This window comes from Eurosta solidaginis, chromosome 4 (assembly GCF_040869045.1).
Source record: "Eurosta solidaginis isolate ZX-2024a chromosome 4, ASM4086904v1, whole genome shotgun sequence".
Classification (NCBI taxonomy): domain Eukaryota; kingdom Metazoa; phylum Arthropoda; class Insecta; order Diptera; family Tephritidae; genus Eurosta; species Eurosta solidaginis.
This window is the reverse complement of record NC_090322.1, coordinates 236,186,274-236,212,653: the sequence shown is the minus strand read 5'-3', so window position 1 is coordinate 236,212,653 and position 26,380 is coordinate 236,186,274.

Here is a 26,380-nt window from a genome sequence, read left to right as displayed (position 1 = left end):
ACTGAAAATCAAACAAAACAATATTATTAAGGTTTCCATTGTGTCGTGTCAATAAAAAATAAGCAAATGTTGTTTCTTCAAGTTATCAGAAAATCGAACGAAAACAACTTCAAAATTAAAGCAAATTCTAAGTTGTTTATTCACTACGCTAATTGTCTTGCAATCTTATGCCCCTATTACCGTTTACAACTCAAGTCTGTTTCAGTTGAGATTTTGCTAATTTGGTATTACAGATTGCAACTCAACCTGTCAAAAAAATGTCGTTTGAAGTTGTCTGGTCTTACAACTTTACATCATTGTGTTGGTGTAGTTGTCAAAGCCATCAAAATCTGACAACTGATTACTTGTCTCATACAATTTTGCAATTGTTTGGAAAAAAGGTAACGTTTTAAAAGACGGTTCACCACCTAATTTTTAACAAATATTTTCATAGTTGGTATCAAAAGACACGTTTCGACCTCGGTTTTTGGAATCCGAAAGCAAAAATTAGAAGTTTCTTTTCTGTCATCATTTCGTTTCTAATTTTTATGTGGTTGTTGTATTTTGCCAGATTTTTTGTACACAGCAATGCAGAAAGGTATTGAACCCAACCAGGGTTATTTTACCAAATCGCGGCCGCAGGCCTCCAACGCAGAAAGGTGTTCTGTGCAAAAATACTATAGATCGGGCCTCATATTTCTAACCCTCTCGGGACCATTTTATGTGTTTTTTTAAATATCTTTCGATAGAAATAAAATCTTTAATTTCCGCTTTCGGATTCTTAAAACGGATGTCGAAACGTGTCTTTTGATACCACCTTTGATACTTTTTGAAAAAAAATTAGATGAGGCACCTTCTTGTAAAGTGTTGCCTAAAAAAAATTAACAAAAAATGGAAAGCGAGTAGTTAAACCTTTTTTAATTCATTTAAACAATATTTATAATCAGAAATGTTATACACGTTTATAGAAAAAACAAGTTTTCAACAAAAGATTACATTGAACATATTTTTGACCTTCTGGAGCGACATCTCGAAGTTGGACGAGGCAAGGCGTGTGGTTATATGAAAATATGTTGTTTAGACTTTCCGTGTAACAACTAGGCGTATACGCAACTTTCTCGTACTGAATGTACAGATCCAATTATTTAGACTTCCCGTGTAACCACTAGGCGTATACGCGACTTTCTCGTACTGAATATACAGATCCGACTAAATTAATAAATTTCTATTTAATATATATTATTTTATAAAATGTAATTTTTATTTTGATAGATATTTATCTTTTATTAAGTTTATATTCAACACAATTTCTTTTTGTAATGAATATTTTTGATAATCACAAAATCAATATGGAATATTAAAAATTTGTAAAACAATTCAAAATTACAAAATTCAAAGTAACTTAAACACAAAGTTAAATGAAAATAATAAGAATCCTACATTACTCCCCCTTCCAGAGAATTAACATTAAATAAATTAAATGTGATTTTCTTTTTTGTTCTAATGTTATTGTGATGAGTGTTAGGGTTGTTAGATAACGTTTCAATAATCGCTGGTTTTAACCTGTCAATCGGGATAGTTTTGATTTCATTATCAATTTCTATTTTAAAATACTTCTTGTTTTTTTCAAGTACCTTGTATGGACCTTCATACGGTTGTTGTAAAGGACGCTTATTAATTAAACGAACAAACACAAATTTACATGTTTGTAAATCTTTCGGAAAATAAAAACCAACATTAGAGTTATGATGATTTAAACTCGAATGAACATTTCTAAATTTTTCACGTAATTTACCCAAAATTTCATTTGACGATGGATTTTCAGATGTTGGAACAATAAGTTCACCGGGTAATCGTAAATTTTTTGGAACGAACGGTCTAGGATAATCTCCAGATGATTCACACCATATATTGAAATTTAAAACAGGAATTTTAACTAATTTTAAATTTTGAAATGATTGTTGAGATACAAGGTTGTTTAGTTCATCATCTTGTTGTTGTTCCTTTTCTAAAATTTTAAAATTAAGTTCTGAATTTTGAATTGTTTCTATTTCAAATGCCCTCGATAAAGTATCGGCTACCACATTTGCTTGTACAGTAATATGCTGGATATCACTTGTAAATTGTGCAATAAATTCATGATGTCTGGTTTGTCGTAGACTACGTTCAGTTTTTGAATTTAGAGCGAAAATTAAAGGCTTGTGGTCAGTAAACACAGTGAATTCTCTTCCTTCTAATAGGTATCGAAAATGCTTAATATTAAGATAAATTGCTAATAGCTCTCTATCAAAAGCACTATATTGCATTTCAGCTGGAGAAAGTTTCTTCGAATAGAATGCGAGAGGCTCAGATTTATTGTTAAAATTTTGTTGTAGAACACCACCGGCAGCCGTGTTGGATGCATCTACAGTTAAAGTCAATTTTGTATCTTTGCTAAAATGATTTAACAAGATCTTAGATGCAAATTTATCTTTAATGCATTCAAACGCTTTAATAGATTTATCATCCCAAACTAGAATATTGTGTCTCTTTTTTTTACTTGATTTGTTAATTAAATCATATATAACTCCAGTAAATTCTGCAAATTGTGAAATATATCTATGGTAATAATTAACCATACCAATAAACTTTTGTGTTTGTTTAATGGATTTTGGTAGTTCAAAATCTCGAATAGCTTTTATTCTATCTTCAGATGGACGTATTCCTAACTCAGAAATACTATGCCCTAGAAAATCAATTCTAGTAACACCAAAAATACATTTATTTGGTTTAACATTCAAACCATATTCAGACAAACGTTCAAAAAGTATACGTAGATCTTTAAAATGTTGCTCTTCACTCTCACTTGCAACCAAAAGATCATCAATGTACGTGAAAACAAAATCTAATTCACCTACAACTTCATTGATGAATCTTTGAAAAGTTTGTGCTGAGTTCCTCAAGCCGAAAGGCATTCGAATGAACTCGAACATACCAAAAGGAGTAGTAATCGCTGTTTTATAAATATCTTCTTCTACCATTGGTATTTGGTGATACGCTCTAACAAGATCCAACTTTGAAAATATCTTTTTATTTCTTAGATTCATATTAAAATCTTGAATATTTGGTAAAGGATAGCGGTCAGGAACAGTAACAGTATTAAGTCTTCTAAAATCACCACAGGGACGCCAATCATTACTCTCTTTTTTTGGTACTAAATGAAGTGGTGATGCTACAGAGGAATTTGATGGTCTACAAATTCCAGTTTTTACAAGAAAATTAAATTCAGTTTTAGCTACCTTAAATTTGATTGGGTCTAAACGTCTGGGTTTTGAGAAAGGAAGATTACCTCCTGTAACTAATCTATGAACTGTGGTATGTTTAACTGGTTTTGAATAATTTGGCTCTTCTATAAGAGAAGGAAATTCTTTCAACAATTTTGTGTATTGATTTTCTACTGAAAAAAATTTTGGAAGAGAGATGTTACAATAGTACGAAATTGTGTTAACTTATAAATTTGTTAATGGATCTATTAAACGTTTGTTTTTAATATCAATAAGAAGTCCATATTTGCCTAAAAAATCTGCACCTATAATAGGTTTTGCTATATCAGCGATCAAAAACACAAAAGGAAATTCTCTCCTTAAACCTAAATTAACATTTATAAGTTTGTTTCCATATGTAAAAATCGTTGAACCATTAGCTGCTGTTAGGATAATATCAGAAGATTTTTTTGTACACGAGAATTTTGAAACTGGAAGCACTGAAATTTCTGCTCCACTATCAATCAAAAAATTTAATTTATTTTCTTTGTCAAATATAAATAAACGACGAGTTGATACTTCTGAAATTCCATTATTCGTCGCTGCAACAACGGAACATTTTAGTTTTTTGGAGTACTATTTTTCACAAACGCACACGGTTCTTCACATCTCCTAGCTTTATTTCCGAATTTGTAGTGATATCTACATAACCAGTTGGGATTATCACGAGATTTTGAACGATATCTAACAGGACTTCTATAACTATTTCTACTTGTTGAACGTGATCTTGAATAATTCTGATTAATTTCTTTCCTAATTTCACTTAATTCCAAAGATAATTTTTGAAAATTTTCACAAATTAAAGATGTTGTCTTAACCAAATTAGTAATAATAGCATTTTCTCCTTTAGAATTTTGAGAATTGTTTATCAAAGCAACTTCATTTTTACTGATAACTTCCCAAACGTTATCAGCTAATTTGGTTAGATCATTTATGTCATTGGAATTTGAACTTGTTAAAATTACATTCAAGTTTTTGGGTAATTTTCGCATCCAAAGTTTCTTTAAAACTTCTTGGCTAAAATTAGAACCAGAAAGTAGAACTAAAGATCGGTAAAATTCCGAAGGTTTGCGATCACCCATTTCAGAATCGGACAACACTTTATCTAATTTCGCATTCTCACTTATGGAATGCCTTTCAATCAAAATTTGTTTTAATGCAGAATATTTATTTGTTTCTGGTGGATTTTGAATAAAATCTAAAATGGTCATTATGACTTCCTGAGGTAATGCAGTAATAATATACTCATATTTAGTTGTTTCTTGAGTAATTTTTTTGGTATTAAACTGCATTTCAGCATGTATTAACCATGCTTCAGGACAATTTGTCCAAAATTGAGGAAGTTTTACTGAAGTAGAAAAAATTTCATTATTGTTTTGATTCGCATACGGATTTATTAGATCATTTTGTGAAGAACCATCTTCTAAATTGATAAGCGAATCGTTAATTTGATGTGTTGATGTAGATGAATGTCTGTGGTGTGTTGGTGTATGATACATAATAAATTATATTAATTGAAATAAATTCTCAGAAATAGATGTTATTGGTGATAATTAAAAATAATATTTAAGATTTTTGGAAAAGAGCGTTTACAATTTAAAAATTTTTACCAGATAAAAATAAATAAATCTTTATTATTGACCAAAAGAAAAATTAATAGTATGTAAATTTATATCTGAGTAATTGAATTACGCAAAAGTGATATTAAATTAGAAAAAGAATAACATTAATACATAAATGATATTATAAAACAATATTAAATATGACTACCAACGTTTCACTACCACCAATCTTTTACGTAAACAACGTTCAATGTTTGTGTTTCTTTTTCTGTGTTATATGTATTTGCGTTATTTTGATTTAACGCTTGTCAACTACATACAATCCAAGATTCGATAATGACGTTGCAATTGTGTAAAGGGCATTATTGGTAATGTTCTGATGTTTTTATTGCTTTTTTGTTTTACACTTAAATGGAACACAAAAACGGCAAAGTAGTTCCAAAGGAAGTTCACTGCGTTAGGCTAACGTTTCCGTTTTTGTTATACAAGAACTATTTGTATTTCTACTTGTTAGAACCTTATCAGTTATGGTGTCACTATCTTTTCAGCTCTGGTGTGGCAAAATGTGCTCTAGATTTTAATTGAATTGAATGTCCGTTTGTAATATTAGTACTTCTATGTTATCTTTTCAGCTCTGGTGTGGCAAATCGAATTGAACATCCGTCTGTAATATTAGTACTTCTATGTATCTGCAACTGAACTCGACAAAAGGCGGGATCGCCAATTGTGGTTATATGAAAATATGTTGTTTAGACTTTCCGTGTACAACTAGGCGTATACGCAACTTTCTCGTACTGAATGTACAGATCCAATTATTTAGACTTCCCGTGTAACCACTAGGCGTATACGCGACTTTCTCGTACTGAATATACAGATCCGACTAAATTAATAAATTTCTATTTAATATATATTATTTTATAAAATGTAATTTTTATTTTGATAGATATTTATCTTTTATTAAGTTTATATTCAACACAATTTCTTTTTGTAATGAATATTTTTGATAATCACAAAACCAATATTGAATATTAAAAATTGGTAAAACATTTCAAAATTACAAAATTCAAAGTAACTTAAACACAAAGTTAAATGAAAATAATAAGAATCCTACAAGGCGCACTTCGGATGTAGCCAAAATAGGTGAAATTATGCGATCGTGAGTCCCATCGATACTACTCACTACTCCTAGGAATCCAGTTTTAGAGTAAAATGCGGTTTTTTATGCTTTGCTCTGGAGTCATATGGGTTTTAATCCACTTCTCACAAATATGCTCCTCAATATCTAAAACCCCTTTATTAACTGTAGATGTTGTCCACTCCAACACTAAAATCATTTCCACAGCATTTTTGATAGCTGCCGTCAGCAAGGAGTGTAGTTTTAACATAGGGGTACAGCTGTCCCTGGAGCAATATTCTTCCTTACTTAACCGAAAATAACTAACAAATCTGCAAAATAAATGCATTAGAAGCTGCTCGTTTGTCACTTAAACGTTTCCTTACTTGGTGCTTGGTAGTTTCAAGGGATTGGAGTGATCATGCGAATTATTTCCGTTTTAGCGACATGTCAATTTTGTCACCAAAATTTTCGTCGTTATAAAATAAATTTAATATTATTTAATTGATAGCCATTTTGCTATTAATAAAAAAATCACTTTTGCAAATGCTTGAGTTTCCGCCACAAATTGATCAGCTGTTCACTTATCTGTCAAATCATCACTTATTTAGGTTGGCAACTTCAACTGCAACAAGTGAAGGTGTCTATGTTCGGGTGTAACAGAACATTATATACTCAGCGTGAGCTTCAATTGTACATTTCATTTCAGATAAATTACTTTTCTACATAACACGTGGCACCGCCCGTTTAAAAGAAAAATTTCTTCCCATTTCCTCTTACAATAATATTTGATATGTGAAATATCGTTGATTCAAAACTATTGTTTGCTAACTTATAGCTTATTATTCTAGTCTACGACCCTTTTAAACTTGTTTTATATCTAAGTTGCCGTGGTCCTTTACCGATCCCGTCCTTTTTACTAGAAATATTTTCCGCTATAAGGAAAATATGTGTACCCCATTTTGTTAAGATGTGTAAATTTTTCTTCGAGTTATGGCTCCCGAAACATAGAAAATTGCTTGGTCGTAAAAGGGGCGGTGCCACGCACATTTTTTAAAATTTGAAGTTTTTCCTATTTACTGTTATAAATCCACTTGGGAAATGAAATACCGTTGATATAAAGCAATTTTTTGCAAAGATATAGACCCTTTTAAAAATCTTTTTTATAAAAGTGGGCGTGGTCCTTAACCGATTTCGTAAATTTTTCTTCAAAGCTTTCCTTATAGTAAAGGCAACCTCTCTGCTGAATTTTGTTACGATAGGTTCAACGATTTTTGATTTATGAAAATAAATCTGATTTTATCACAAGTGGGCGGTGCCACGCCCATTTAAAAAAAAATTCAAATTTTTATCAAGGGTCTTAATATCAGTCCACATCTCAAATTAATACATTCTAGGTGTATTATTTACTAAATAATCAGGTTTTTTGTGTTTTCTAAAATGTTATATATATAAAACAAGTAAGGAAGGCTAAGTTCGGGTGTAACCGAACATTACATACTCAGTTGAGAGCTATGGAGACAAAATAAGGGAAAATCACCATGTAGGAAAATGAACCTAGGGTAACCCTGGAATATGTTTGTACGACATGTGTATCAAATGAAAGGTATTAAAGAGTATTTTATGAGGGAGTGGCCCATAGTTCTATAGATGGACACCTTTTCGAGATATCGCCATAAAGGTGGACCAGGGCTGACTCTAGAATTTGTTTGTACGATATGGGTATCAAATGAAAGGTGTTAATGAGTATTTTAAAAGGGAGTGGGTCTTAGTTCTATAGGTGGACGCCTTTTCGAGATATCGCCATAAAGGTGGACCAGGGGTGACTCTGGAATTTGTTTGTACAATAAGGGTATCAAACGAAAGGTGTTAATGAGTGTTTTAAAAGGGAGTGGGCCTTAGTCCTATGGGTGGACGGCTTTTCGAGATATCGCCATAAAGGTGGACCATGGGTGACTCCAGAATGCGTTTGTACAATAAGGGTATAAAACGAAAGGTGTTAATGAGTGTTTTAAAAGGGAGTGGGCCTTAGTTCTATGGGTTGACGCCTTTCCGAGATATTGCCATAAAGGTGGACCAGGGGTGACTCTAGAATTTGTTTGTACGATATGGGTATCAAATGAAAGGTGTTAATGAGTATTTTAAAAGGGAGTGGGCCTTAGTTCTATAGGTGGACGCCTTTTCGGGATATCGTTATAAAGGTGGACAAGGGGTGACTCTAGAATTAGTTTGTACGATATGGGTATCAAACGAAAGGTGTTAATGAGTGTTTTAAAAGGGAGTGGGCCTTAGTTCTATGGGTTGACGCCTTTCCGAGATATTGCCATAAAGGTGGACCAGGGGTGACTCCAGAATGCGTTTGTACAATAAGGGTATAAAACGAAAGGTGTTAATGAGTGTTTTAAAAGGGAGTGGGCCTTAGTTCTATGGGTTGATGCCTTTCCGAGATATCGCCATAAAGGTGGACCATGGGTGACTCCAGAATGCGTTTGTACAATAAGGGTATAAAACGAAAGGTGTTAATGAGTGTTTTAAAAGGGAGTGGGCCTTAGTTCTATGGGTTGACGCCTTTCCGAGATATTGCCATAAAGGTGGACCAGGGGTGACTCTAGAATTTGTTTGTACGATATGGGTATCAAATGAAAGGTGTTAATGAGTATTTTAAAAGGGAGTGGGCCTTAGTTCTATAGGTGGACGCCTTTTCGGGATATCGTTATAAAGGTGGACAAGGGGTGACTCTAGAATTAGTTTGTACAATAAGGGTATCAAACGAAAGGTGTTAATGAGTGTTTTAAAAGGGAGTGGGCCTTAGTTCTATGGGTTGACGCCTTTCCGAGATATTGCCATAAAGGTGGACCAGGGGTGACTCCAGAATGCGTTTATACAATAAGGGTATAAAACGAAAGGTGTTAATGAGTGTTTTAAAAGGGAGTGGGCCTTAGTTCTATGGGTTGACGCCTTTCCGAGATATTGCCATAAAGGTGGACCAGGGGTGACTCTAGAATTTGTTTGTACGATATGGGTATCAAATGAAAGGTGTTAATGAGTATTTTAAAAGGGAGTGGGGCTTAGTTCTATAGGTGGACGCCTTTTCGAGATATCGCCATAAAGGTGGACCAGGGGTGACTCTGGAATTTGTTTGTACGATATGGGTATCAAATGAAAGGTGGTAATGAGTATTTTAAAAGGGAGTGGGCCTTAGTTCTATAGGTGGATGCCTTTTCGGGATATCGTTATAAAGGTGGACCAGGGTGACTCCAGAATGTGTTTGTACAATAAGGGTATCAAACGAAAGGTGTTAATGAGTGTTTTAAAAGGGAGTGGGCCTTAGTTCTATGGGTGGACGGCTTTTCGAGATATCGCCATAAAGGTGGACCATGGGTGACTCTAGAATTTGTTTGTACGATATGGGTATCAAATGAAAGGTGCTAATGAATATTTTAAAAGGGAGTGGGCCTTAGTTCTATAGGTGGACGGCTTTTCGAGATATCGCCATAAAGGTGGACCATGGGTGACTCTAGAATTTGTTTGTACGATATGGGTATCAAATGAAAGGTATTAATGAGTATTTTAAAAGGGAGTGGGCCTTAGTTCTATAGGTGGACACCTTTTGGGGATATCGTTATAAAGGTGGACCAGGGGTGACTCCAGAATGCGTTTGTACAATAAGGGTATCAAACGAAAGGTGTTAATGAGTGTTTTAAAAGGGAGTGGGCCTTAGTTCTATGGGTTGACGCCTTTTCGAGATAAAGGTGGACCAGGGGTGACTCTAGAATTTGTTTGTACGATATGGGTACCAAATAAAAGGTGTTAATGAGTATTTTAAAAGGGAGTGGGCCTTAGTTCTATAGGTGGACGCATTTTCGGGATATCGTTATAAAGGTGGACAAGGGGTGACTCTAGAATTAGTTTGTACGATATGGGTACCAAATAAAAGGTGTTAATGAGTATTTTAAAAGGGAGTGGCCTCAGGTATATGGGTGGAAGCCTTTTCGAGATATTGACATAAAGGTGGACCAGGGGTGAATCTAGAATTAATATGTACGATATGGGTATCAAATGAAAGGTGTTAATGAGTATTTTAAAAGGGAGTGGGCCTTAGTTCTAGGTGGACGCCTTTTCGAGATATTGCCATAAAGGTGGACCAGGGGTGACTCTAGAATTAATTTGTACGATATGGGTATCAAACGAAAGGTGTTAATGAGTATTTTAAAAGGGAGTGGGCCTTAGTTCTATGGGTGGACGCCTTTTCGAGATATCGATATAAAGGTGGACCAGGGGTGACTCTAGAATTTGTTTGTACGATATGGGTATCAAATGAAAGTTGCTAATGAGTATTTTAAAAGGGAGTGGGCCTTAGTTCTATAGGTGGACGCCTTTTAGAGATATCGCCATAAAGGTGGACCAGGGGTGACTCTAGAATTTGTTTGTACGATATGGGTATCAAATGAAAGGTGTTAATGAGTATTTTAAAAGGGAGAGGGGCTTAGTTCTATAGGTGGACGCCTTTTCGAGATATCGCCAAAAATGTGGACCAGGGGTGACTCTGGAATTTGTTTGTACGATATGGGTATCAAATGAAAGGTGGTAATGAGTATTTTAAAAGGGAGTGGGCCTTAGTTCTATAGGTGGACGCCTTTTCGGGATATCGTTATAAAGGTGGACCAGGGTGACTCCAGAATTTGTTTGTACGATATGGGTATCAAATGAATGGTGTTGATGAATATTTTAAAAGGGAGTGGGCCTTAGTTCTATAGGTGGACGGCTTTTCGAGATATCGCCATAAAGGTGGACCATGGGTGACTCTAGAATTTGTTTGTACGATATGGGTATCAAATGAAAGGTGTTAATGAGTATTTTAAAAGCGAGTGGGCCTTAGTTCTATAGGTGGACGCCTTTTCGGGATATCGTTATAAAGGTGGACCAGGGTGACTCCAGAATGCGTTTGTACAATAAGGGTATCAAACGAAAGGTTTTAATGAGTGTTTTAAAAGGGAGAGGGCCTTAGTTCTATGGGTGGACGGCTTTTCGAGATATCGCCATAACGGTGGACCATGGGTGACTCTAGAATTTGTTTGTACGATATGGGTATCAAATGAAAGGTGTTAATGAATATTTTAAAAGGGAGTGGGCCTTAGTTCTATAGGTGGACGCCGTTTCGAGATACCGCCATAAAGGTGGACCAGGGGTGACTCTACAATTCGTTTGTGCAATATGGGTATCAAAAGAAAGGTGTTAATGAGTATTTTAAAGGGGAGGGGGCCTTAGTTCTATAGGTGAACGCCTTTTCGAGGTATCGCAATAATGGTGGACCAGGGGTGACTCTACAATGTGTTTGTACGATATGAGTATCAAATTAAAGGTATTAATGAGAGTTTTAAAAGGGAGTGGTGGTAGTTGTATATGTGAAGGCGACCAAAATGTGGACCAGGGTGACCCAGAACATCATCTGTTGGATACCGCTAATTTATTTATATATGTAATACCTGCCAAGATTTTAAGGGTTTTTTATTTCGCCCTGCAGAACTTTTTCATTTTTTTCTACTTAATGTGGTAGGTGTCACAACCATTTTATAAAGTTTTTTCTAAAGTCATAATTCGCGTCAATAAAACAATCCAATTACCTTACCATGTTTCAACGCTTTTTTCGTATTTGGTATAGAATTATGGCACTTTTTTCATTTTTCGTAATTTTCTATATCGAAAAAGTGGGCGTGGTCATAGTCAGATTTCGGCCATTTTTTATACCAATAGAAAGTGCGTTCAGATAATTATGTGAGCTGAGTTTAGTAAAGATATATCGATTTTTGCTCAAGTTATCTTGTTAATGGCCGAGCGGAAGGACAGACGGCCGACTGTGTATAAAAACTGGGCGTGGCTTCAACCGATTTCCCCCTTTTTCACAGAAAACAGTTACCGTCCTAGAAGCTAAGCCGTTACCAAATTTCACAAGGATTGGTAAATTTTTTTTCGACTTATGGCATTAAAAATATCCTAGACAAATCAAATGAAAAAGGGCGGAGCTACGCCCATTTTGAAATTTTCTTTTATTTTTGTATTTTGTTGCACCATATCATTACTGCAGTTGAATGTTGACATAATTTACTTATATACTGTAAAGATATTAAATTTTTTGTAAAAATTTCACTTAAAAAATTTTTTTTTTAAAGTGGGCGTGGTCGTACTCCGATTTTGCTAATTTTTGTCAATCATACATATAGTAATAGGAGTAAAGTTCCTGCCAAATTTCATCATGATATCTTCAACGACTGCCAAATTACAGCTTGCAAAACTTTTAAATTACCTTCTTTTAAAAGTGGGCGGTGCCACGCCCATTGTCCAACATGTTACTTATTTTCTATTCTACGTCATAAGTTCAACCCACATATCAAGTTTCATCGCTTTATCCCTCTTTGGTAATAAATTATCGCAATTTTTCGATTTTTCGAAATTTTCGATATCGAAAAAGTGGACGTGGTTATAGTCCGATATCGTTCATTTTAAATAGCGATCTGAGATGAGCGCCCAGGAATCTACATACCAAATTTCGTCAAGATATCTCAAAATTTACTCAAGTTATCGTGTTAACGGCAGACGGACGGACGGACATGGCTTAATCAAATTTTTTTTCGATACTGATGATTTTGATATATGGAAGTCTATATCTATCTCGATATCTTTATACCAACCAACCGTTATCCAATCAAACTTAATATACTCTGCGTGCAAAGCATTTCTTTGCGTGAAATGATTTCTTTTCCTAACACTGCGTTACACACATTCTGTCGTATGAACTAAAAATACTTGTTCAGAAAGGGGAGCAAAAATAAAAATACACGTGTATCGGCGATTTTCATGTATAAAGTATAAAGCTCGTAGTGTCCGTCTGTCCGCCTGTGTGAAATACTTTGGATCGATGTTTAACACTTTTTCCGTGATCCAATCACAAACCAAACAAGCAAACAACAACACATCTCAAAAACAGTCGGCGAAGCGCAACCGGTCACAAGAGGTGAACGAGCGCGACCACAAGAAAGGAAAGTACTCCAGGCAGACTGACGGCGCTTCTACCAGAGTATGCATAGAAGAGCGGGTACGGAAGGCCTGCATCGCCTTCTATGCTTTCAAATCAATGTTTGGTAAGAAATGGGGGCTCAAGCCAAGCATGGTACTTTGGATGTACGAGGCGATGGTGCGACCGGTGCTTACCTATGGTTCCATAGTCTGGCGGGAAGTTCTAAGTAAGAGCTACAATCTCACCAGCCTGCAAAAAGTCCAGCGCACTGCGTGTGTGGGTTCCATAAGGGCCGGACGCACTTGCCCCACAGATGCTTTAGACCCCATTTTGCATCTGCTTCAGATCGAATTTCATATAATTTGTACATCGTCATAAACCGCACTGAGACTGAAGGAGTCTGGGTGTTGGAAGCATAATCAGCAAGGGCATAGTAGTATACTAAAGAAACTTCCGGATGGCACATGTATTACCGAGACAGATTACTACCCTCGCAAACTGAAGGTTGAGTGTGGTTGTAATACCGCCATTCCAAGATGGAACGAGTGGAAGAGAAACCCGGGCATAAGGGTCGACGACATCTAAATTTGCACTGACTGCTCCAAGATGGAATCGGGAGTGGAGGCCGAAGTATACTCTGAGTCCCTAGAGTTGTCTGCATCATTCAGACTCCCATCGCACTGTAGCGTGTTTCAAGCAGAAAACCTCGCGATTTGGCAAGCCTGCAAATCACTGGAGGGCTTGAATGTAGCTGGTAAAGTTTGCATCCTGTCGGATAGCCAAGCAGCTATAAAAGCGCTTTCTTCGCCACACGTTAACTCAAAATTTGTGTGGGCTTGTAAGCGACTCATGTCCCAGTTAACCACCAATCTCCCTCACTAGGGTAAGCACCTTGTCGCTGGTTTGGTGGCTTAGGCGATCTCCATAGCGCCCGACTATGAAGCGGAGCTCTTTAGGACTGACACCTACGCCGTTTCGGAGTAGAAGAGTGGAGAAGGGTACGAAGCAGAGGAAGTAAAACAGCTCTCTCGCAGTACCGTGCAGCACTAAGAATTGTACAACGCTTGGGAGCAGTGGTCGACCCAACAGAAGTGGAGATCGAGCGCTTGGAATGGGCCCATGAAGCGGTAGAAGTTGGTCGAAGGCAGTTCAAAAGGTGTGCTGCGAGAAACACACGGTTCTGCAACCGGTACGAGGAGGAAGAAGCGTCGAATGGCAGAATGAAGAGGCAACATTCGGCGGAAGGCCACAAGCCTGCTTTCCAGATGCAGAAAGGACCCAGTCCTAGAGTCGCGAGACAGGGCAGTCGCATAGACAAGACAAGTAGGCCCAAAGCTGTAAGGCAGATGGGTTCCAATAGCGAGGTAGCAACTACCTCGAAAGCTGCGAGTCAGAGGGAAGTTCAAACTACGGAAGTAGGAGATAAGCCAAAGGGAGATAACGCTAAGACTCCGGCTTTCTCGGAGGCGCTAAAGGGAGATAACCCTAAGACTCCTGCTTTTCCCGAGAATATGAGTGATGTGGCAAAGCAGTCACTGACTGAAGCTGGTTGATCGTAGCAGTCCTTTCGGACAAATGATTACTGAAAGGTGGAGATCTGTGGAAAGGGAGTTTATTAGCTTAATGCTTAAGATGATGCGGGAACAACCAAGTAAGCCCTTTCCATCCCTTGATTGGGGGGGGGGGGATGGCATAATGGTGTGAAGAAGATAGCGTGCGACAACATCGCGAGATTGCGGTGGCTGGAGGAAGTGGTTCCAAACCACTAAAGAATAGGAAGGTACTTACTGTATCTCGGACTACCGAGGATGGTTAGTTCTACATCTTCCAAATAAACAAGCACGCGGAGGATATTTTGTACACGCAGCTTGGCAAAATGTCCTTTGGCACTGGCAAAATTTACATGCGGCCCTGGAAAAGAAGTCCCGATGATAAAAACCCTAACACGCGAATACTCTAAACCAAAAGGGCAAGGGGAGGACGACGACGTCAAGACGAAGGTGCTGGAGGGAGCAAGCAGCCCAATGGTGCTGCGAGTCCTACAGGTAAACCTCCAACACAGAAAGGTGGCGTAGAGCGAACTCCTCCTAACCCTTGAGGAGGGTTCGTTTGACGTGGCGCTGATCCAGGAGCCGTGGCTATCTTCGGGAGGAAAGGTTTCTGGACTTAGCGCGCGCGGGTTTGGCGTTTACTACGCGCAAACAGAAGGACGGGTGCGAGCTGTAGTACGGAAACAGCTGCATTCATATATGCAGCCTAATTAAACCACTGAGGATCTCGTAGCGGTAGCCGTTGAGCAAAAGAATAAGCACGCGTTTATCCTGGCGTCCTGCTACATGGCCCATGCTGCCCGGTTCCACCGATGGAGTGCAAAAGGCTAGTACAGGAGGAAGGGCGCAAAGGGCGGTTGGTCATAGGCGCAGATGCAAATGCGCACCACAATGCGTGGGGAGGAGCAGATACGAACGAGAGAGGCGAATCTCTATTTTCTTACATCCTGCAAACCAATTTGCAGATAGCCAACAAGGGAGATGTCCCTACATACATTGGTCCAACATCCAGCAATGTTCTGGATATTACATTGAGCTCCGAGCGTGATATATCAAGGTATGATTGGATGGTTCTTGATAGACCATCCTTCTCCGACCATGCGTATATCAGATTCAGCATCCCTCTAAAGAGGGTAGAGAAGGGAGGAACCTTTAGAAACCCTAGGTCAATGAACTGGACTAAATTCCAGAAACATGTAGAAACAAAACTGAGACAACCCAAAGAAGTTGTTAATATAGAGGAACTGGAGGAGTCGAATTAATTCCTAACAAGGACGCTTATGACTGCGTATAACAAAGCTTGCCCTCTAAGAAGATTCAGAGGAAAAGCAAAGCCGCCATGGGAGAGCAATGAGCTGAGTCTTCTAAGAAGACATGTTAAAGAAAGGTTTAAGCTCGCAAAGACCGCGGAAAGCGAAGCGTGTCGGGACTAGAACAGGGATCTACTGAGGACCTACAAGCGTGAAATTACCAGGGCGAAAAGAAACCCATGGAAAAGTTTCTGTACGGACATAGAGTGCTCCAGCAAAACAACACGGTTGAAAAAAGTCTTAACAAAGGGAAACATAGTCCAGGACTAATAAAGAAAGAGAACGGGGAATGCTCATGTAATAGTGAGGAATCCCTTAAGGTGCTTCTCGATACACATTTCCCATCGGAAGACGGTTTAGAAGAGCCAGCAGACATCACTCACACTTCGATCACGGAGCTAGGAGTGCCGGGCTTGGTAACCGATACCAACATCGAGTGGGCAGTGAAGACGTTTTCTAAGTTTAAATCGGCGGGCCCAGATGGTATATTTGCGGCCATGCTACAAGTCTCAAGTAGGGCGGTCGTGGAATGGCTTAAAATAATATTCAATTGGTGCGTAAGACTAAATCATGTACCGCATTCTTGGAGAACTGCTCTGCAGCTTTTCTACCAAAGGCGGGGAAGATCGGTCACGTGTATCCCAAAGACTATAGACCAATTAGCTTAACATCATTTCTACTCAAAACCTTTGAGAGGCTGATAGATGTGTACATAAAGTCCAACGTGGATGAAAAGCTGCTCTCCACAACACAGCATGCGTACACCAAAGACAAGTCGGTAGACACCGCATTGCATAGGGTGGTAATAAGCATAGAGAAATCCTGGAATATAAGGAATATGCTCTAGGAGTCTTCTTGGACATTGCCGGGGCTTTCAATAATGTTGCAAAATGCGCGATTATGGAGGGTTTTAATTACATTAAAGTACATCCTGCCTTAATCAAATGGATCGGCTGCATGTTAAATTGCAGAACGGTTACTTCACAATGGGGATTGTATGAGACCACGAAATCAGTGGAGAGGGGCACGCCGCAGGGAGGGGTGCTATCACCTCTGCTGTGGACGCTGGTCATCAACTAACTGCTCAGGCGATTCGATGTGGGACCCGTAAAACTTACGGCTTACGCAGATGACGTTGCAATTGTCATAAGTGGAAAGTGCCTTCCAACGATTAGTTCTTTGATGGATCGGACGCTTCGGGATATTCATACCTGGACATCTAATGTCGGGTTGAAAGTCAATGCGGAGAAGACGGGTATGGTCTTGTTTACAAAGAGGTACAAGGTACCAAGTTGGACCAGGCCTAAGTTAGGGGAGGGGGGGGGGGGGGGGGGGGGGGGTGTCCTTACATGAGAAACCTTGCACAAAATATCTAGGAATCATCGTAGACAGTAAGCTGTCATGGAAGCTCAACGTGGAGGAGAGGGTCAAGAAGGCCTCAACGGCACTCTATGCATGTAAAAGAATGCTGTGGTATACGTGGGACCTATCGCCCTCTCTTTCTCATTGCATTTTTACAGCGATTGTAAGCCCTATTCTATACTATGGAGTTCTTGTTTGGTGGAAAGCCACACAAAAAACACGTACCGCAAAAAATTAGAGGTGGTATGCAGACTATCGATGCTTAGCATTACGGGAGCCCTGAAAACAACCCCAACGGCTGCACGGTATGCAATTATGCACATTCCACCTGTAGACCTGGTAGCAAAGAACAAAGCGTTAACGACCGCAACCAGGTTCGGTGCTTCGGGGCAGCTTGAGCGCCGACGATATGGCCATAGTAGTATAGCGGCATCAATCACAAGACGAACAGATTACATGATTCCCTATCTGCGCTTCGAGGGAGATCTTAAGGCCACAATAGAGGTGGACGGATGACCCAAGGGTGCGCAAATGGCGGACGAGGCGATACAAGTGTACACCGATGGTTTCAAGATAGTGGAAAGAGTAGGGTTTGCGGTATACTGCGTTGATCGGGAAATAAGCAGATTCTACAGGCTGCCGGATTACTGTAGCATTTTCCAAGCGGAAATATTAGCCGTAACCAAAGCATTAGAAACCCTGGAAGAGAATAGCTTAAGCTGCAACCGTGTTAACTTTTAAATTGACAGCCAAGCAGCAATTAAGGCATTAATCTCGCATAGCACAGCATCTAAATGCGTGTTAGAGTGTAAGCAGTCTCTGCAGAGAATCGGGACAGGGAGAATCATACATCTATATTGGGTCCCAGGGCATATGGGAATAGGTGGGAATGAAAAAGCGGACGAACTAGGTAAAAAGAATTGCTGTACACGTTTATAGAAAAAACAAGTTTTCAACAAAAGATTACATTGAACATATTTTTGACCTTCTGGAGCGACATCTCGAAGTTGGACGAGGCAAGGCGCACTTCGGATGTAGCCAAAATAGGTGAAATTATGCGATCGTGAGTCCCATCGATACTACTCACTACTCCTAGGAATCCAATTTTAGAGTAAAATGCGGATTTTTATGCTTTGCTCTGGAGTCATATGGGGTTTAATCCACTTCGCACAAATATGCTCCTCAATATCTAACACCCCTTTATTAACTGTAGATGTTGTCCACTCCAACACTAAAATCATTTCCACAGCATTTTTGATAGCTGCCGTCAGCAAGGAGTGTAGTTTTAACATAGGGGTACAGCTGTCCCTGGAGCAATATTCTTCCTTACTTAACCGAAAATAACTAACAAATCTGCAAAATAAATGCATTAGAAGCTGCTCGTTTGTCACTTAAACGTTTCCTTACTTGGTGCTTGGTAGTTTCAAGGGATTGGAGTGATCATTCGAATTATTTCCGTTTTAGCGACATGTCAATTTTGTCACCAAAATTTTCGTCGTTATAAAATAAATTTAATATTATTTAATTGATAGCCATTTTGCTATTAATAAAAAAATCACTTTTGCAAATGCTTGAGTTTCCGCCACAAATTGATCAGCTGTTCACTTATCTGTTAAATCATCACTTAGTTAGGTTGGCAACTTCAACTGAAACAAGTGAAGGTGTCTATGTTCGGGTGTAACAGAACATTATATACTCAGCGTGAGCTACAATTGTACATTTCATTTCAGATAAATTACTTTTCTACATAACACGTGGCACCGCCCGTTTAAAAGAAAAATTTCTTCCCATTTCCTCTTACAATAATATTTGATATGTGAAATATCGTTGATTCAAAACTATTGTTTGCTAACTTATAGCTTATTATTCTAGTCTACGACCCTTTTAAACTTGTTTTATATCTAAGTTGCCGTGGTCCTTTACCGATCCCGTCCATTTTTACTAGAAATATTTTCCGCTATAAGGAAAATATGTGTACACAATTTTATTACGATCCGTTAATTTTTCTTCGAGTTATGGCTCCCGAAACATAGAAAATTGCTTAGTCATAAAAGGGGCGGTGCCACGCACATTTTTTAAAATTTGAAGTTTTTCCTATTTACTGTTATAAATCCACTTGGGAAATGAAATACCATTGATATAAAGCAATTTTTTGCAAAGATTTAGCTTATTTTATTCGTCCACGGCCCTTTTAAAAATCTTTTATATAAAAGTGGGCGTGGTCCTTAACCGATTTCTTTAATTTTTCTTCAAAGATTTCCTTATAGTAAAGGCAACCTCTCTGCCGTATTTTGTTACGATAGGTTTAACGATTTTTGATTTATGAAAATAAATCTGATTTTATCACAAGTGGGCGGTGCCACGCCCATTTAAAAAAATTTCAAATTTTTATCAAGAGTCTTAATATCAGTCCACATCTCAAATTTCACCATTCTAGGTGTATTATTTACTAAATAATCAGGTTTTTTGTGTTTTCCAAAATGTTATATATATAAAAAAAGTGGGCGTAGTTATCATCCGATTTCGCTCATTTTCAATACCAATCTATTCTGGGCCAAGATAAGCTCGTGTACCAAAGAAGATATCTCAATATTTACTCAAGTTATCGTGTTAACGGACGGACGGACGGACGGACGGACATGGCTCAATCAAATTTTTTTTCGATACTGATGATTTTGATATATGGAAGTCTATATCTATATCGATTCCTTTATACCAAGCAACCGTTATCCCATCAAAGTTAATATACTCTGCGTGCAAAGCATTTCTTTGCGGGAAATGATTTCTTTTCCTAATACCTCGTTACACACATTCTGTCGTATGAACTAAAAATACTTTTTAAGAAAGGGGAAAAAAAATAAAAATACACGTGTATCGGCGATTTTCATGTACACGTCAGAATTTTTTTTATGAATAAAGTATAAAGCTCGTAGTGTCCGTTTGTCCGCCTGTGTGAAAGACTTTGGATCGACTTTTAACCCTTTTTCCGTGATCCAGTCACAAACCAAACAAGCAAACAACAACACATCTCAAAAACAGTCGGCGAAGCGCAACCGGTCACAAGAGGTGAACGAGCGCGACGTCAAGAAAGGAAAGTACTCCAGGCAGTCTCACGGCGCTTCTACCAGTGCTGCGGCATCGGACAGAACCACTTACAGAGAGGTGGTCAGGGACCACCTCCAAGTGGCTTTGGATCGCTAGCCTCATAGACAACCTTTTAGCGGAGAAGAAAACAGGGATGTGACCTAGGTTAAATCCCGACAAAACGGGCCTGCTTCACTTCACGAGGAAGTACAAGCCACCTGCCTTCAGACTACCATTCTCAAACGGCCAGCAACTAACCCTGTCATCGAGTACCAAGTATCTGGCACTAACAATTGACTGCAAGTTGAATTGGAAAGTATGCATAGAAGAGCGGGTACGGAAGGCCTGCATTGCCTTCTATGCCTTCAAATCGATGTTTGGTAAGAAATGGGGGCTCAAGCCAAGCATGGTACTTTGGATGTACGAGGCGATGGTGCCACCGGTGCTTGCCTATGGTTCCCTATACTGGCGGGAAGTTCTAAGTAAGAGCTACAATCTTACCAGCCTGCAAAAAGTCCAGCGCACTGCGTGTGTTGGTGCCATAGGGCCGGGCGCACTTGCCCCACAGCTGCTTTAGACCCCATTTTGCATCTGCTTCAGATCGACTTTCATATACTTTGTACATCGTCATAAACCGCACTGAGACTTAGGGAGTCTGGGTGTTGGAAGGATACTCAGCAAGGACATAGTGGTATCCTAAAAAACTTCCGGATGGTACATGTATTAGCGAGACAGATTACTACCCTCGCAAACTGAAGGTTGAGTACGGTTGTAAAACCGGCATTCAAAGCAGGAAGGAGTGGAAGAGAAACCCGGGCATAAGGGTCGACGACATCCAAATCTGAACTGACTGCTCCAAGATGGAATCGGGAGTGGGGGCCGAAGTCTAATCTGAGTCCCTAGATTAGTCTGCATCATTCAGACTCCCATCGCACTGCAGCGTGTTTCAAGCAGAAATCCTCGCGATTTGGCAAGCCTGCAAATCACTGGAGGGCTTGAATGTAGCTGGTAAAATTTGCATCCTGTCAGATAGGCAAGCAGCTATAAAAGCGCTTTCCTCGCCACACATTAACTCAAAATTTGTGTGGGCTCGTAAGCGACTCATGTCCCAGTTAAGCACCAATCTAGAACTATGCGTTATCTTGGCCCCGGGTCATAGGGGGATAGAGGGTAACGAGAAGGTCGACGAGTTGACACGCAGGGGCTCATCGGAGATAAGCGAGGAAATAACCAGTATCGAAGTAGACATACCGTTAGCAGTAGCCCAGGGGAATATCCAAAGCTTCTTCTTGAAGAAAGCACAAACAAAGTGGAATAACATCACCGCCTGTGCAATATCAAAATCCATTTGGCCAAACTATGATGGAAAGAGGACGAGAAGTCTTCTGAACAAATCCAGGGCCAACACACGCAAACTGATAGCAGTCTGCACCCTCATTGGGCAGTAGGTACGCATGCGGAAATGGTGGGCATTCCGTATAACGACTACTGCAGAAGCTGAAAATGCCAGGGAGACAGTGGTACACTTTATGTGTAAATGCCCGGCTTTAACTAGAGCCCGACTAAGATTCCTTGGAACCCCGTTTCTTGAAGACCTCAGAGGTTTATCTGTGATAGCAATTCCGAATATCCTTAATTTTATCAACAACTCTGGCTGGTCGTAGTACATTGACCGTAATATTCCGTAGGTTTTAGACGAGTTACATGGCATCAAAACCGCTTTAATTAGCTACTTGGGCGACCAGAGTCGCAGCCAATTCACCTACCTACCTACCTAGGTCCAATCAGCCGATTCACGGTGGGATTCAACCTTTCGCACAATTCACTTGACAGAACCTTATATGCTATATTAAGAAGGCTGATTTCGCGATAGTTGGCGCAGTTTGCAGTATCCCCTTTCTTGTGGACTGGCCAAATAACACTTAGATTTCAATCGGCGGGCATGCACCCGTCCGACCATATTTTGCGAAGAAGCTGATGCATGCAACTTACCAACTCTTCTCCGCCGTATTTCTATAGCTCCGCAGGTAATCCATCAGCGCCTGCGGCCTCGCTGTTTTTCAATCTGGTTATTGCTATTGTGACTTCGTCAAAATCGGGCGGGGGAACATTTATTACATAATCATCGATTGCGGGATAGGGTTCGTCTTCCCTGAGCGGTAAATCGCTGTCTCCATTTAGGAGATCAGAGAAGTGTTCCCTCCATAATATAAGTAGTCTATACAACTGTTCCAAAACTAGCCGATACAATTCTAGTGAGTGGTGAGGTCAATTCGTGGGAAATATATATAACTAAAGGTAATTTATGACTTCGAAACATATGAATTTTTTTGTATAGTAATTTTTCCTTTGAAGCAGTGGTCACCAAAATTGAAACTGTACTTATAAAGTGAGTGTTTTAGTAAGAGTAAAATCATTATGCTGGTAGTGGTTTAGTAGCTGAAAAAAAGTTATGAGGTAGGACGTATGCACGCATGTTTGCTAACACTCTAAAATATTACGCAAATATGTTATACAAATACTATTTTATTGTTTGGGTCTAACAAAAAATTTAAACAAAATATATTGCTCTTATTTATCCATTAAAACATTATGCGTATAAGCATTTGTTTGCAAAATATCTGTTTGCAAACGCTCAAATAGACAATAGCCTCCACTGATGTTGATACTCTGCTTGTTCAGCAAACACAAAACGAAAGAGAATAGTAATGTGTGTGAAGTGAACGCGAATAATTATTTCACTCGCTGACGGCCACTGCTTTGAAGCAAGGGGATATATTCATTTAGGAATGAGTATTTAATTTAGGAATGCGAAATGCAATTTATATTTTTCTAACATACTCCAGTAACCCTACATATTTTTCTGATGGCTTGGTGAACCGGGCTCTTTTTAAAATTTTCTGCCTGACTCTGTGGTCTATAAAAAAAATCTTTTTGTTAATTTTTTTAAGATCAACCTGGGTTGATCCTAAGAAAAAATTCAAAAAATAAATAATAGGATGGAGTCGACGTAGTAGTCGAACCAGGAAAGAATAAAAGTGGTGCGCGCACACTTAACACCTGCGCTATACATATTTCTGACAGAAGCTTTCTTAACAGATGTAACATTCATTCATTCCTTCATTCATTCATTTGTACAAACATATATTTTGGCTCATTTTGGTATAGCCTGGGATTCATTGACTCTTACATACATATTAATTCATTTGTACATACATACTTATATTCTGACTCGTGCTATGACAGTCTGCTGTCTCGTAACTTGAAGCTTATTCTATTTCATTTAAAGAATATAAAGAATACTTAAACAAATAAAAGACCTTCTTTGAAATCAAGTTACAAAATACTGGTACACGCCAAATGAATAAACAAAATAACAATGTAAGCATGTACGGATTCAAAAGTTAATTGTGTCACTTGAATAGCCATGCATAATTGGTGCACAAATTATTATTACAGTGGGTTAAATTGTATGGATGGATTGTTTTTCGTCAGGATTATAGCAAACACGTAATCTACATATGATTCTAAGAAAAATTATTGAAGACACCATAGCTGTAAGTCCGATTTCTAGTCCCCGACTTTTGCAAAATAAATATTATGCCATAGGAATGTAGGGTTTGGCCAAAAAATCTTCATAGCTTCTAATAGGAAAAATATCATATTGGGCTTTCTTTAAAGGTATTTTACGTACATTTTAGAATTTGTATTAATATCTATAGGGTTTTTGAATTTAAAGATATCAGGTTTAAATTATGAGAAATTAACCTAAAATGAACTTTTTACTATTATATTATCATTTTTAACAAATTTCATATGGAAAATTTTTTTTCTTTACAGCTCAAATAAGTTCAGAATATTTCCAAAAACTTTCACTGAGACAGTTTTTCTTTTTTCGAATTCGTTTTAGTAGAAAAAATTTTCAAAAAAAAAACTATATTTTCAAGTAATAAGCAAAAAAGCACAATTTTTATAATTTTAAAGTAATTTATGTAAAAAATTATTTTATTACTTGGAATTGACCATTTTAACGTATTTTTCAAAATAAAAGTACTGTTATGATATTATTTTTTAAAATCTTTGTTGGAGAACCAGCTAATACTGGAATAGAAAATGATGTTATAAGACTTTTTTAAAATCATTTAAATAGATCAATCACTACACTGGTTTATATGTTTCCTTCATTTCAATGAATTACCATTTGGTAATTATTCAGAGCATTAGATAAATACGAAAAAAAATATGACCCCCTCTAATGATTATTATTTCATTCATTTGTGCAAACATATATTTTGGTTCATTTTGGAATGGCCTGAGATTCATTGACTCTTATATACATATTCATTCATTTGTACATACATATATTCTTACTCGTGCTATGACAGTCTACTGTCTCGTAACTTGAAGCTTATTCCATTTCATTTAAGGCCGACAAAATGCTCTTTAATAAAGTAATCATTTGGTTTGACACCAATCAACAGACAAGACCGTGTTTTTCTTCCAATTTAGGAAACTAAGTTTCGCGGATTATTCACAGGGCAGTTAAGCATAAATGATTATGATAATAAAAAGATGCTAAAAAAATTTAAAGACTACCTTTATATAAATGGACCAAAAAATAAAAGGCAATTTTTCTTTTAATACAGACATAGTATTGTTGAATTTTGACTAAAAAACTTTAACAATAGTTCTTTTAAAAGAATTTTGGGATTTAAAACTATAAAGGAGGAGCGCAATCTTTCAATTAAAGGCCAACCATGTACTTGGGATTAACTAATTGATTATTTAAAATTTAAACACGCGCTCTACCTTTATAATTTTAAATCCCAAAATTCTTTTACAAGAGCTATTGTCAAAGTGTTGTTAGTCAAAATTCAAAAAGACTATGTCTGTATTAAAGGAAAAATTGCCTTCTCTTTTTTGGTCCATTTATATAAAGGTAGTCCTTAAAATTTTTTTATAATCTTTGTATTTTAAATTTCTTAGTACTGCCTCCCAAAAGGCAATTACAACTTTGGTTAGCAATTTAAGTAATTCCTAAGTGAAAATTCTTATTTTTATTTATTTGTTCAAAATAGCAAGAAAATTAAAAGAATTAGTGGAATTTTCGCTGACAACACAAACGAAAACAACATAATTCCACATCGCATCATAACAAGAGAATTCCACCTCGTTTGCCAGCTCCTTAATTTGCACAGCTGAAAATCGTGGTGAAATTCGCATACGCCTGAAAGTCTAAAATGATCGTGGCAAAAGTCGCGTACGCCTAAAAGTATGCAAGGACGTGCATTGAGTTGGGCCTTCAAGGAGGTGGAATTCTACAACGCCTGCAACACTCAGGAGGCTACCCATGAAGGTATGGCCTAATCTTCTAAATAGTTAGACGTTTGCGTTACGTTGCTCAAATTTTTTGATCAAACATTGCACTGTCACCGAGTTTTAATCTATATTTGAGGTTTCAAGTCCCTAGATATCCAGGAAGTTAGTTAAAAATCGATTGCAAGATTCCCAATATAAAATTAGTTTTCTCAATATCTCGATCCATGCGCCACCTAGCGGAATATTTTGATAAAATAATGCATTGTTCCGGGTTCTGACTTACGGCCCAAGTTTCATGTCTCTAGCTTATCGGGAAATCACTCGAAAATCGATCTCAATATTCCCCTGTTTTTAAAGGATTAGCAGTTATTTTGACTAGCGCGCCACCTAACAGAACGTTGTTTTCTATAAGTTGTATTATCACCAGGCCTCTAACTAAGTGCCAAGTTTCAAGTCTCTAGGTAACCGGAAAGTTAGTAAAAAATGGATTGAAAGATTCTCAAATTAAGATTTGTTTTCTTACTATCTCGAACCGCGTGCCACCTAGCGAATTTTTTTCATCAAATGTTGCATTGTCACCGGGTTCTGGCCCACGGCCCAAGTTTCAAGTCTCTAGCTCACCGGCAAGTTACTCAAAAATCGATCGCAAGATTCCCCTCGTTTTTCAGGGATTTGTAGTTATCTCAATTAGCACGCCACCTAGCGGAACTTTGTTTTCTATAAATTGTATTGTCACCGGGTCTCGAACTATATGCTAAGTTACAAGTCTCTAGGTAACCGGGA